Source organism: Priapulus caudatus, unplaced genomic scaffold (genome assembly GCF_000485595.1).
Source record: "Priapulus caudatus unplaced genomic scaffold, Priapulus_caudatus-5.0.1 Scaffold590, whole genome shotgun sequence".
Taxonomy (NCBI): Eukaryota; Metazoa; Priapulida; class Priapulimorpha; order Priapulimorphida; family Priapulidae; genus Priapulus; species Priapulus caudatus.
In genome coordinates, this window is record NW_014577651.1 from 969 (window position 1) to 12,500 (window position 11,532).

The following is an 11,532-nucleotide window of genomic DNA, read 5'->3' on the forward strand; positions in this document are numbered from 1 at the left end:
TCTCGACGGTAAGGCCCGGTTAGCGAACAAAGAGTACCAACTAGGCGCAAGGCACTTACCAAAACGATCCTCTGGTAGAGAGCGGCGCCAAGGTCCTTGCAGAGATCGGCTGGATTGCTTCGGTGCTGATATCTTCGCGTCGCTGCCTTCCTCTCCGACGGTTCGTCCTGGTGGATGCTGCCGGGTTCACTTAGCAGCGCCGACCGGTGAACTGAACTGAACTCAACTGCCCGCTGAACTGACGAACCTGAGCTTGCTAAACTGAGCTGCCCTAAGACTGCCAGTGCTCGTGGGGAGCACCGATTTATACGGCTCAGGGCACCACGCACGTCACGACACACCGTGACGGACGCACGTCGGCTTCAGCCGTGTCACGTAAGTCGCTTCAGACGGTGACCCGCACGCTGCTTTAGAGTGACTCGACGCCGCTTTAGACGTGACACTGTGGGGTCAGCTTCACCGCGTGACAAGCACGTCGGCCTCGGACGCTGACGTACGCCGGCTATCGGACGTGACGTACGCCGCGCTTCGGACGTCGACGCACGTCGGGCTCACGTGACCGTCCGTCGGCTTCGGACAGCGCTCGTGGCCAGCACGGTGCATTCGTCCTTCCATGCGGGCGGAGCCCCTCAATCCCCGGGGATGTCTGGGACGTGGCCGCCGAGAGCAGAACGCGGGGACTGTGATGCTGCGGCAGACCGAAATTCGATACACTACCCCCCTCCGCTTTCGCGTCTTCGCCCGCCGAGATTCGACAATGGGGCGCTAACGAATATTCTGGCCGCAGCCACACAGTTAGCGCATCTCTGTCACTTCACGGGTCTTGCAGATTGCGTAAGCCGCGCGTCTTAACTCGCCACTATGCTTCCCAGCATCGGTCCCACCGGCCACTCCTTACGCACAGTCGTCAAGCGTCTGGCGCAAGAGTCCTTGTTGCGTTTGCGGACTGGCACACCGCGGGAAACCGGGAGAGCAACCCACGTGTTGCTTTCCGTACTCACAACACGGCGGATATCCTGCCCTGCTGCCCGATCGCAGCGGAGTTACAGGATAGGGAGTTGCCGTATATTACCGAGTAGCCCTGTGCTCACCCGTGACCTATAACCCCTCGCCGGCCTCTAACCGCTGTCCTGGCCCGAGTTGACGTGCAAGCGTCATAGCCTACGTGCACAACTGTATGACGTCACACGGCCTCGGTACAGATGCACTCGTTACCGGCCTCCGGTGCGTTCCCAATTACCAGTGGCTCGCTTAGCTGCACAGCTAGGCACACGGGGCTGGCAGACGGGTGCTCGAGCGATCGAACCCGCCACCAGCGTTGCACTTTTTCTTCTTCCCTCGTTTCGGTTGTGGCATTGCGGTCTGTCAATGTACGTGTTGAGGCCCAAAGCAATGCAGCCGTTCGCTGATGGCGAAGGGCTCTCCAGCCTCCGGCGCCCTTCGGCTGTACCCCTAGGGTGGGAGGTGCGTCTCCGATCCTCTCGGCGGTGCCGTAAAGTTTTGCTACTTCACCACTACCAATTGCCGCTCGCTGTCCCGATCGATGAGGATAGGTGCCTGACGTAGGCTGCCAGAGGCGCTACCTTGTGACGTCCTCTCATTACATGTCTCACACCACCGGTCAGCCTGGACATGCGGTGGGAGTGTAAGTGCACATGGAAGCAGCGCGTTTTTTCGTTGTCATCCAAGTGACATGGGCGCATCGCCGACCTTGAGCCCGACGTAGGTGAGTCCCCGTACTCGCGCCGGTTCCGGCGCGATTCACACACCGTCAATGCATGCGTGCAGAACCAACAGCCGGTGAGCCCACGCCCGTCAGCTTCATTAGTGCCTGCGACTCAGCACACCGCTGACGGTCAAGGATTCCGTGTTCCACAGCCTCGGCGAATGCGTGCGTCGGCTTCCCTGTCATGCAGACGCGCCGCCACTGCCGAGGTCAGGAGCAATTCCTTGTCCCGACGTCAACGATGGTGACGATCGCCAGCTTCTGCTGTCGTGGTGGCTCAGGCGCACCTGGCGAGTCAAAAGGATTTCCTTGTCCACGGCCCCGACAACGTGACGCCCCAGCGTTCCCTGTCATGGCGGCTCAGCGCACCGGCAGGGGTAATGGATTCTTGTCCCGGCCTCGACAAGCGGTGACGCCGCCAGGTTTCCCTGTCGATGGCGGCTCAGCGCACCTGGCGAGGTCAAGCGGATTCCTTGTCCCGGCCTGCGACAAGCGGTGGACGCCGCCAGGCTTCCCTGGTCGAGATGGTTAGCTGCCTGTGCCATCGCCAGCGGTCGCCTGAGTGTGGCCGGAGTCAACTCAGGTTGGATGGGCTGGAAATAAGAATTTCACTGGAGGGGCGTTTGAGGTATTAGTGTGATACAAGCCATTCATGCAGTCTTACCTACTGGCAGCCAGGTACACATGCCCACCCCGCCGGAGCTCGCGGTCCGTGAATGCCAACCGGCTATTTGTCGTGCCCACCGAAGTAAGCTGCTACAGCCACGGCCCCCGCACATGCGAAAATGAGAATGTTCACTCCTGTAGCACAAGTACATACGGGCTCAAACTCCATGATACGCGGTACCGCTGCATCGCGAGATGAGAAACCCATAGCCAAATCACAGCATACGGGATGAGCCTCCCGTGGCTAGTGCCGATTCTTGCTTTTTAACGTCGAGCAAGGAAAAATACGGATTACAGCTGCACTATTGCCCGCGTGGAAGCATAATGAGGGGTCGAGATATGTGCAGAACCGACGGCCCACAATACCATGCGCAAAAATAGCGAAGATATATGCCCTAGCTGCTTCACACTTCCCGGGCGAACCCGGGAAAAGCTATGCCCGCTTATTCCTTTCCGTAACCACTAGCTTTCCACCGTGGAGTACGAACGTTTGAAGCACGCGCCCTGTCTCCCACCCGCGAGTTTACCTCCGCGAGTCCGTACGCTCTGCCTACGACGACTAATTAGCAGGCGCTGTATCCTCGAGCCATTTATCGAATAGGTCGTACAGTGGGCAATGGTTTTTGAGGGCTCCGCCTGTATGCCAGCTCGGGGGGGCCCCGTAGACGAGCCCTGCCTACCCACCAATCCTGGCGGCCGATTCCCCAGCGGCGCGGCCGAACGCCGCTGACGGCGGGGTTGTGAATCCCGTCCGTGCTCGTACTCGTAATGCCACTCGTTTAGCCGGTCGGACTGGAAGGAGGGGGGTACCAGCCACACCCTGTACGATTCGTCCTTAAGGAAATGCACACCTGGAATAGGCGCGGCGTACGGTAGGTTGTAGGTGATTGGCAGCAACATGCCTACACGTAGACACTTATTGGGCTGGGGTTACAGGCTGCACAGACTTACCCAAGCCGTGGCGGTGCCGGCCCCGCGGCTCTGCATCCTTGCGTAGCCTACACACTGGGAGGAGGGGTAAACCTTACCGATGCCCTCCGGTCTTCTTTCGGCTTCGTGACGGGTTAGCTGCGAACACTTAAAGGATGCTCCCGGAGCTCGGGGAACCTAAGGATTCACGGCTCCGCGATTACATTACGCCTCCGGTGGAACATGCCGAGGAAACGGGTGCACCAGGATGCCAAATGCAACGTGTATCGCCGCATGATCCCCTGTCCTTTCCTTCCGCTACAGGCAGGGAGAGTCCAACTCCCCGTCCTCAGCTTGAAGTTCACGGCCAGATTGGCGGCACATTGACGTTCATGCTGGTTGCCACGTCGAGTTCCTCGTGCTTTACCGTGATTTTCCCGGCCGAAAAATGCCTTTCCCGGAATGGGCGGCTTCCCGCGAAGCGGCAACGTTGCCGGAGCATAGTCCCCCACGAATAGGGTTTGAAGGTCCTCGACCGCTACCAGCACTATGGTGGGTCGTCTCCTGGGCCTGCACACCAGGCGAAGCGTCCCTTGCTTCCCTGGCCGTACTTAGGAGCGGACCTTGCCAGGGCCAGTGCCCAGCTTCGCGCCAGAGGCAGGCAGGCACGTAAGTATCGCAACACCAAGGTGGCCGCGCGAAAGGCTGCCGGTTTGACACGTTGTCATAATTCCGTTTTGCCTCTCCGCGCTTTCCCAAGTGGGAACGCGCGTGGGCTGGTGCGCTGCACGAATGCGACCTGTCGTCACCCAATCAACATACTCGTACCGGGCAAGCCGGATACTGCCAGTCCCGGTAAGCAGTCGAACATGAGGTCCACCGGCGCATCCGAGCTCCCGACCGAACATCATGAGGTTCGGACTTCACCCCCGTACTCTCCCTGAGGCTGTATACGCCGTACGCTGCCATTACGAAAGGAGGAGTACGTCCCAGTCGTTTTTCTGTGCGCGCCTTTGCGTCGCTAGCGAAGTGATCGCACTTCACCGGCACCATCGGGTTCAAACATCCCGGCGAGTCCTGGCAGCGTAAGTGTTGCAGGCACTCGGACTGAGAGTTTACGATTTCGGACGTGTCCGTCATCATCCCGCCGTGCAGGCAGCTTCAAGAGTTCCTCCCGCCAGCGCGGCGGCTGATGTAGAGGAATGCTGGTGTCTCGGGAAGCCGTACCTCGGGGTCTCGTCTGACTAGAGCAAGGCTCCGCGCTACACTCTTTTAGACGTCCCATCAGCTCTCAGTTACCTTTTTCCCTCCCAAGACCTGCATCCGGCCAGCACAGGTACGGGAAGCTTAGTCACGTACTCTGCCTTTCAGTGCCGCGACCGCGCCGATGCGTTGAATTCTTCCGCTTGCCATTGCTGCACTCGCTTCTCGTCCAGCGGCGACAGAGGCGCTTTCCTCAAGCAAGGCCTCGGGGCTCGTGGCTGCACCGTGGTCAAAGCAGGGCCTCGAGACACTCGTCCTTAGTCCTCGACTTCCCCGGATGCCGGCACTTTTACACGGCGATGGCCGGCCCAGATGGCATGCGTCCAACACTCCCGGCCTCTGGGATGCCTCATCATCTCGCCTCCGGGCTGTCGGCGTGGGATCGGAGGGTCGGGGTCAAGCCCCGAGTTCTTCCGGATTAATTCGCGCACCGAGCTGTGTTTGAGACCCCGGGAGGTCTTCGAGAGTTGCAACGCCCCATCTTCTCTATTCCGCCGCTGTGCGTCGGCAACGCGACTCCTCGCAGTGCGCGTTCTCTCCGGATACTGCCCTCAGTGAGTTCCTGGCGAATTCATGACCATGGTCTCCCCATGACGCTTCCCTCCGGCTCATCCAAACGAGACACCGGTGACCGCTCGCAACTCCAATCCCAGCAGAGATGACAAAAGAAAAAAAAAGAATTAAGAAACTCGCCAAGTGCTTGCCAAACAATGAAAAAAAAAAAAAAATAAGATACCATACAATACAAAGGAGAAAAAATACGAAAACCAACAAGAGCAGAGAAAGAACGATGACAAAAAATAACAACCCAAATACCGCCCGCCGATCGAAGATTTAAATCAACACAGAAGAAGAAAGGACAAAAGAAAAAACAAGAAACACGCAACAGACACAAGAAAAAACCAGAAATGAAAAAGAACAGACACGAGGCCAGCTACTCAACCTGATCAAAAGAGAGTCACCATCCGATGAAGGAAAAACTAGATGGATAGAAAGAAAAAAAAAACAATGAAACGACAAACGCGAAAAAGAAAAAAAAAAAAAAAAACGAAAAAAAAAAAAAAAAAAAAAAAAAAAAACAGATATAACAGAAACTAAGAGAAACACGAAGAAAAACATATACAAAAAACAAAAAAAAGAAGAATAGAATCAACACATATATGAAACAAGAATAAATGATATAAAAAGAATATACAGATAAAACCAATAAGAGAAAAAAGAATCACACTATACCCGCTGCTGGAGCGGCGTCGCTGATCAGACTTGAAAAAACCCAAATACAAAAAGATAGAATCAAAAAGGTGGCTTCCGTGATATAGAATAAGAAGAAATAGAAAACACGAGAGAGAAAGACACAGAGAAACAATAAGATGATATCAGAGAAAAAAAAAAACAGCAAACTCAAAAATGAATATGGGAATGTGAGAATAGAGCACCAAGCTGTCCCCGGTAAACAACCAAACAGATACAAAAAATAAGAAATAAATGACTCGGTGGGGCGGGGGAGGTTCCTGCTTCACAGGAAGGGGCGTGCACGACCGCGCGAACGAACGGCAGGACGTTTCCTCCGGAGGCACAGCACCATGGCTCCGCCTTACAGGTGACGCGCGAAGTACCGGGGGCAAACGAAGTTGCGTCGTCGCCTCACCGCCGACCTCTCACCTGTTTTTGCACGAGTAGCCATGGGCATACGTCAAGCTTTTTCCAGGCTATGGGGTGGGTACTAGCCACCGTTCGCCCGACTACGCTAAGGTGCCATGGGGTAAGCTGACGGCAATGCAACAACGCGAACCCGAGGAACGCATACGCAACTCGAAGTTACACCGTGCGCGAACGTGGTGATGGTAGAGCTGGATTGGCGATGCAACAAGGGCGAAACCCAGTACGAACGTTATGAGTGCTTATGCTCATCTATATACTACAGGCACGTTTGCTGCTGGACTCTCCGCGGGACGTTTAAACGATTACCGAGTGTACAATCCTGGTCACGGCAACCAATGTACGTTTTTCCCGTTACGTGACTCTCCACTTTCGACATGGATTGTACAAACGTCGCACCAAGAACAACAACACAACTCAAAGTCGAAAGTCGTTTTACGCCCGGGGAATAGGTCGGGGGTTTTATTCCGCTTTCTGGTCAACGGACCAGACGTCGGCCATAAAACGGGCTCATATTGCCTCGCCAGCGTAAGTGCCGAGTATAGCGAACAAGATACCAACTGGCGCGAAGGCCTACCAAAACGATCTCTGTGGGAGGCGGCCAAGTCCTTGCAGAGATCGCATGATTGCGTATCGTGGCTGTATCGTTGGCGTTGTGGCTTCTCTCCGACGGATTCGTCCTGGTGATGTCTGCGGAGAGGTTCACTAGCAGGTCCTACCGCGTGACAACTGAACTGAAGCTCAACTGCTGAACTGACGAACTGAGCTGGCCATAAACTGAGCTGCTAGAACTGCCAGTGCTCTGGGGAGCACGGTCATTTTACGGCTCAGAGCACGGCACGTAGCACACACGTTGACACGCACGTCGGCTTCAGCGGTCCACGTAGAGTCAAGCTTCGAAACGGTGACCCGCACGCTGCTTTAGACAGTGACTCGCACCGCCGCTTTATGAGTGAACGTGGGGTCAGCTTCACCCGTGACAAGCACGTCGGCTTCGGACGTGACGGTTACGCCGGTTCGGAGTCGCGTGACGCTTACGCCGGCTCGGAGGTAGACGCCGTGACGCACGTCGGGCTTCACCCGTTGACCGGTCGTGCGGCTTCGGATCACGCTCGTGGGCCAAGCACGTGCGAGTCGTCCTTCCATGCGGGCGTGAGCCCCCGCACACTCCCCGGGGAGATGTTGGGAACTCCGCCGAGAAGCAGATACCGGGATGTGATGCTGCGGCAGACCGAGAATTCGTCTTACATATATTATATATATAATATATATATATATATATATGTATATATAGGAAGTACAGGTCTTTAAAATATACATTCGTACGTGCAGCTAACACATAACGTTTCCACAAAGTTGCTGGAATGTTGTAGTTTAATTGGTTAGGTCAGGAATAATTAACAACGTTGCAGCAACGTTCTAGAAAACGTATCTCAAACGTTACACTCGCACCTTCCCACAACGTTATGTAGTAACGTTTTAAAAACGTTATTAGGACGTCTGGACGTCAGATACGTATATGCTATTATACATATTTTTCTATAGTATTAATTTCACATCCTGTATTTCTGAAATAATATGTTCAGAATACAAGATGTCAATTATTGTATATGTATATAATAAATATATCTATATACATACTATTATTATAACTAATATCATATAATATCTAATATAATTAATATATTATTATATATATTATATATAATACATATATACATATATATATACGTCATATTCAATATAGTAGGAAATTTCAGTTTACTACGTCGCAAAGCTCAAAGCACAAGAGGAGAGTGGACAAAATTTAATTCAACCCTCGTAAAGAAGCAATTATGACGTGGGAATGTTATGTCTTTAGTAAGTCAACGATTGTATCTTTCAGATGATCAGAATTGGACTGGGACTGGACTGGGGCACCAGATGAGAGTGTTTCTACACAGGTAAAATACCCTATTAACCGCTTATTTGTATCATAAATCTGTGTATACCAGTCCTATTGGCAAGGCAATTATTTTGTTAATAGATTGTTGATTGACAATCATCTTGTTTTTCACATGGTGATAAATGCGTATGGAAACGCTGGCTGACACATGCTAGAGTTGGTGGAGCACGAGGTTCGATATTCGAATCTGAGATAGGGTGCGAGGAGCCATACTCATTGAAAGAGAAAATGCCAGTCACCCACAATTGTTTAGCAGATAGTGAATCTGGTGGATAGTGGTGTTTTTCATAAAGTAGACAATTGCTATATGTATTTTTGGTCTCTTGACTCTGGCAGATCTGTCTAAGTATTGTGCATAAGCCATAGGTTTCACCGGCTTAACATAATGATAACCATTCAAACGTAAACGCCGGGACCGGGAGGAAGATTTAGGTCACAAACGATTTTTTTCGGATGTAAATACATGCGAGATGATCTAATTTACCTTTTATTGTACATATAGTAATGTAAAATAAAAATTGGTCAAGCTATTATTGTTAGTGTTCCTTTTTAATTTTTGAACTCTACAGTTGTGCACATATTTGAAATATATATTAACTTAGTTTTTATTGCAAAAGTTACACAACGAAAATTATGTAGTTTCATGCGCTTACAGATCGCATTAAATGTCCAATTTAAATTGAATGTAAAATCCCTGAATGTTCCATGAAATACGTACATGTCATCATTCTTTCTGCTTTGAACATTAAATACACATTTTAATATTCATTTGAAACGTGTAACACATGGTTGCAAGGACGTTACATCTAAACGTTGTAATCCACAACGTTGTGGCAACGTTCAGCTGGAGTCCACAAAATATACGTTGCCACAACGTTGTACCACAACGTTTTCACAACGTAAGTGAAACGTTGTGACAACGTTATATTGTTAGCTGGGATCAGACAGAGGTCAAGGGGGAAATTAGGCAAAGTTATCTTTTCGCTTTACACTACGTTGGTCCCACGACGTGAAACAGTTGCAGAGCTAGCCTGGGCAGGCGGGCTAGGGCGAAATTGACCCTTTCTCTTTCAGCACCTAGGCCCTACTAATTCGGGGTCAAGCTCAATTTACTCTCACACACGAATGCGCGTATAGGGTAGGCAGATGGTAGATGTTGGCAGCTACGAAACGATTGCAAATTATAGTTTCATATATCGTATACGAAATTTGGAACAAATTTCCAATATAATCACGTAAAGTTACTAAACATATATTACTAAGAGTGTATAATGCTGATTATAATTAACACAAATATATGAAACAGCAATTATATATGTTATGATATATTGGTAACATAAATGTTTAATTTGTCATCTGTGATCACTTGCACATATAGGACGTATTTTACAATGTGTTCATTTGTAAAATGTTTCAGGCTAACTGCAACTACATCTGCAGCTCTGGAAACACCTGCGAGAACTCCGGAGCGAGTCTTTCACTCAACGCCAGTTTCAAAAGGTATACGTCTATACGCGTTCGCCACACCCAGACCTCTCCCCCATCCTTCTCTCCCCTTTTCTTCGTATCTACTTATGCCATGCTGTCACGGCTTGGCGGACACAATACAGGCCAGGCTAGCGTGCTTTATTGCTTTGTATAATTGCACCGCCTGGGTGAACGTGTTCGGCCATGTGCCGATGAGTCATCAGCTATTGCAACCCCTGTACTGCGTTGCATCATCTATGCTATATGACGCAGTAACCTATTTCTCGTCGCCACACTATACTTGTTTAATGTAGATTGCAACTAAATAATTTTACAGTACCAAACAGTAGTTTCCTCTGTCTCTTTATCGTTTCTTATGTTTAAATTCTTTCATTCATTCATTTCATTATGTTTTATTTAATCCATTTTTTCGCTCTCCATTGTTTTGGCTTCTTCTGAAATGTCGCAATTCCAGCAAATAACGACATTTACACTTAATCTCGATATATATATTGCATTTGTTGATAGGTTAATTATCAAAGGCTATGAATTTAACAAATCCATTGCTGTTTTCCAGGACGTATAGTGAGCCACATATCACGCACCAACTAGATGTCTGGCATGCATCGAAGAACCTGGCCAAAATGATAACAGCTGTTAATTGGTATCAATTGCACATATTCTTTCTACTCAATAATGTAGCTAGCTTTGCAGCTAGGTTGGTTATTGCATTTATTGGGTTGAACTGCATCTCATATTGAAAGTCGATGTCTGATTTGGTTCTGAGCTAATTGTTGAGAGACAACCCTAAAAATTCTTTGCCGATCTGTGTATGTACAATTGATTATTCAGACAAAAGCTTATTTGATGTTTGCTATTTGCATCACTCCAGGCTGCCCAAAGTAAGGAGTGTGGTGTACTGCTTGGATGGATTAAGCCCATCAAGAATCACTTCTGGTACTCGTCATTGAATTGCAATGGCGATGAGAGAGCTCTGAAGGTATGCATACACTATGTGCTTAAAGCCGCAATATGCGCATCTACTCGCTAATTTCTCCAGTACTAGACAAGCAAATACTTTATGTCATGCATAATCATACTACCTTATGACAAAATAAACTCTAGTTACTCCCATTTAACTGCGCGTTGTCTTATAAAATGCATTTGAAAATACCTCCAATATGTTGTTCAAATCCTCCGATGTTGTTGACACTTTCTCGTTGCTCTGCCAAGCAACAGTACAGCGGGTGTAGCAAAGATAAAACCATGTGACGTCACATAACGATTCCGGGCGAGATTGCATGCTTGGCAAACAATTCGGCTTTGGCGCCAGATTACCAGATTTCGCACCTCTTTCTTGTGGGCTTTTAAGCAAACACGCAGTGAAATGGGAGGAACTAGAGTTTATTTCGCCATAAGGTAGTGTGATTATGCATGTCACGAAGTATTTGCTAGTCTAGTACTGGATAAATAAGCGTGTAGATGAGCATATTGTGGCTTTAAGTATATTATAACCCCAATTTCCTTCAGGCTGGGCTACTTCATGTCTTGTGATGATACATAGAGAAATATTATATGCAGGGTTCAACATTAACTTTTTATTTCACTAGTCTACTGGGGTATACTTAGTAACTGAGGAAAACCACTAGTCCAGACCCAACACAGTAATAACAAAACCATTGCTTTAAAGCTTCACATATCTGTGTGGCATCGCATTAATTCATAGCTGCTGCTAGTATCATAAATATGATAAAGTATAACTTTTTTAACTGTACTACTATTACACTGTATAAATGTTGTGCGAGTGCTATACGCCTGATTCTAACATGCCCACTCGGGCTACTATAGCAATCCAGTTGTATGTGACTGGACCAAGCATTTTCCCGACTAGGTCTGA

The 11,532-nt window shown here is 49.4% G+C and overlaps 1 long non-coding RNA gene across 1 annotated transcript; it reads left to right on the forward strand.

Moving 5' to 3' along the window:
• Nucleotides 1-9,552: 9,552 nt before the first annotated feature.
• LOC106811910 lies at nt 9,553-10,624 on the forward strand. The gene is made up of 2 exons (XR_001394227.1): nt 9,553-9,668; nt 10,528-10,624. It is a non-coding gene; the product is annotated as an uncharacterized LOC106811910 (long non-coding RNA).
• Nucleotides 10,625-11,532: the final 908 nt, after the last annotated feature.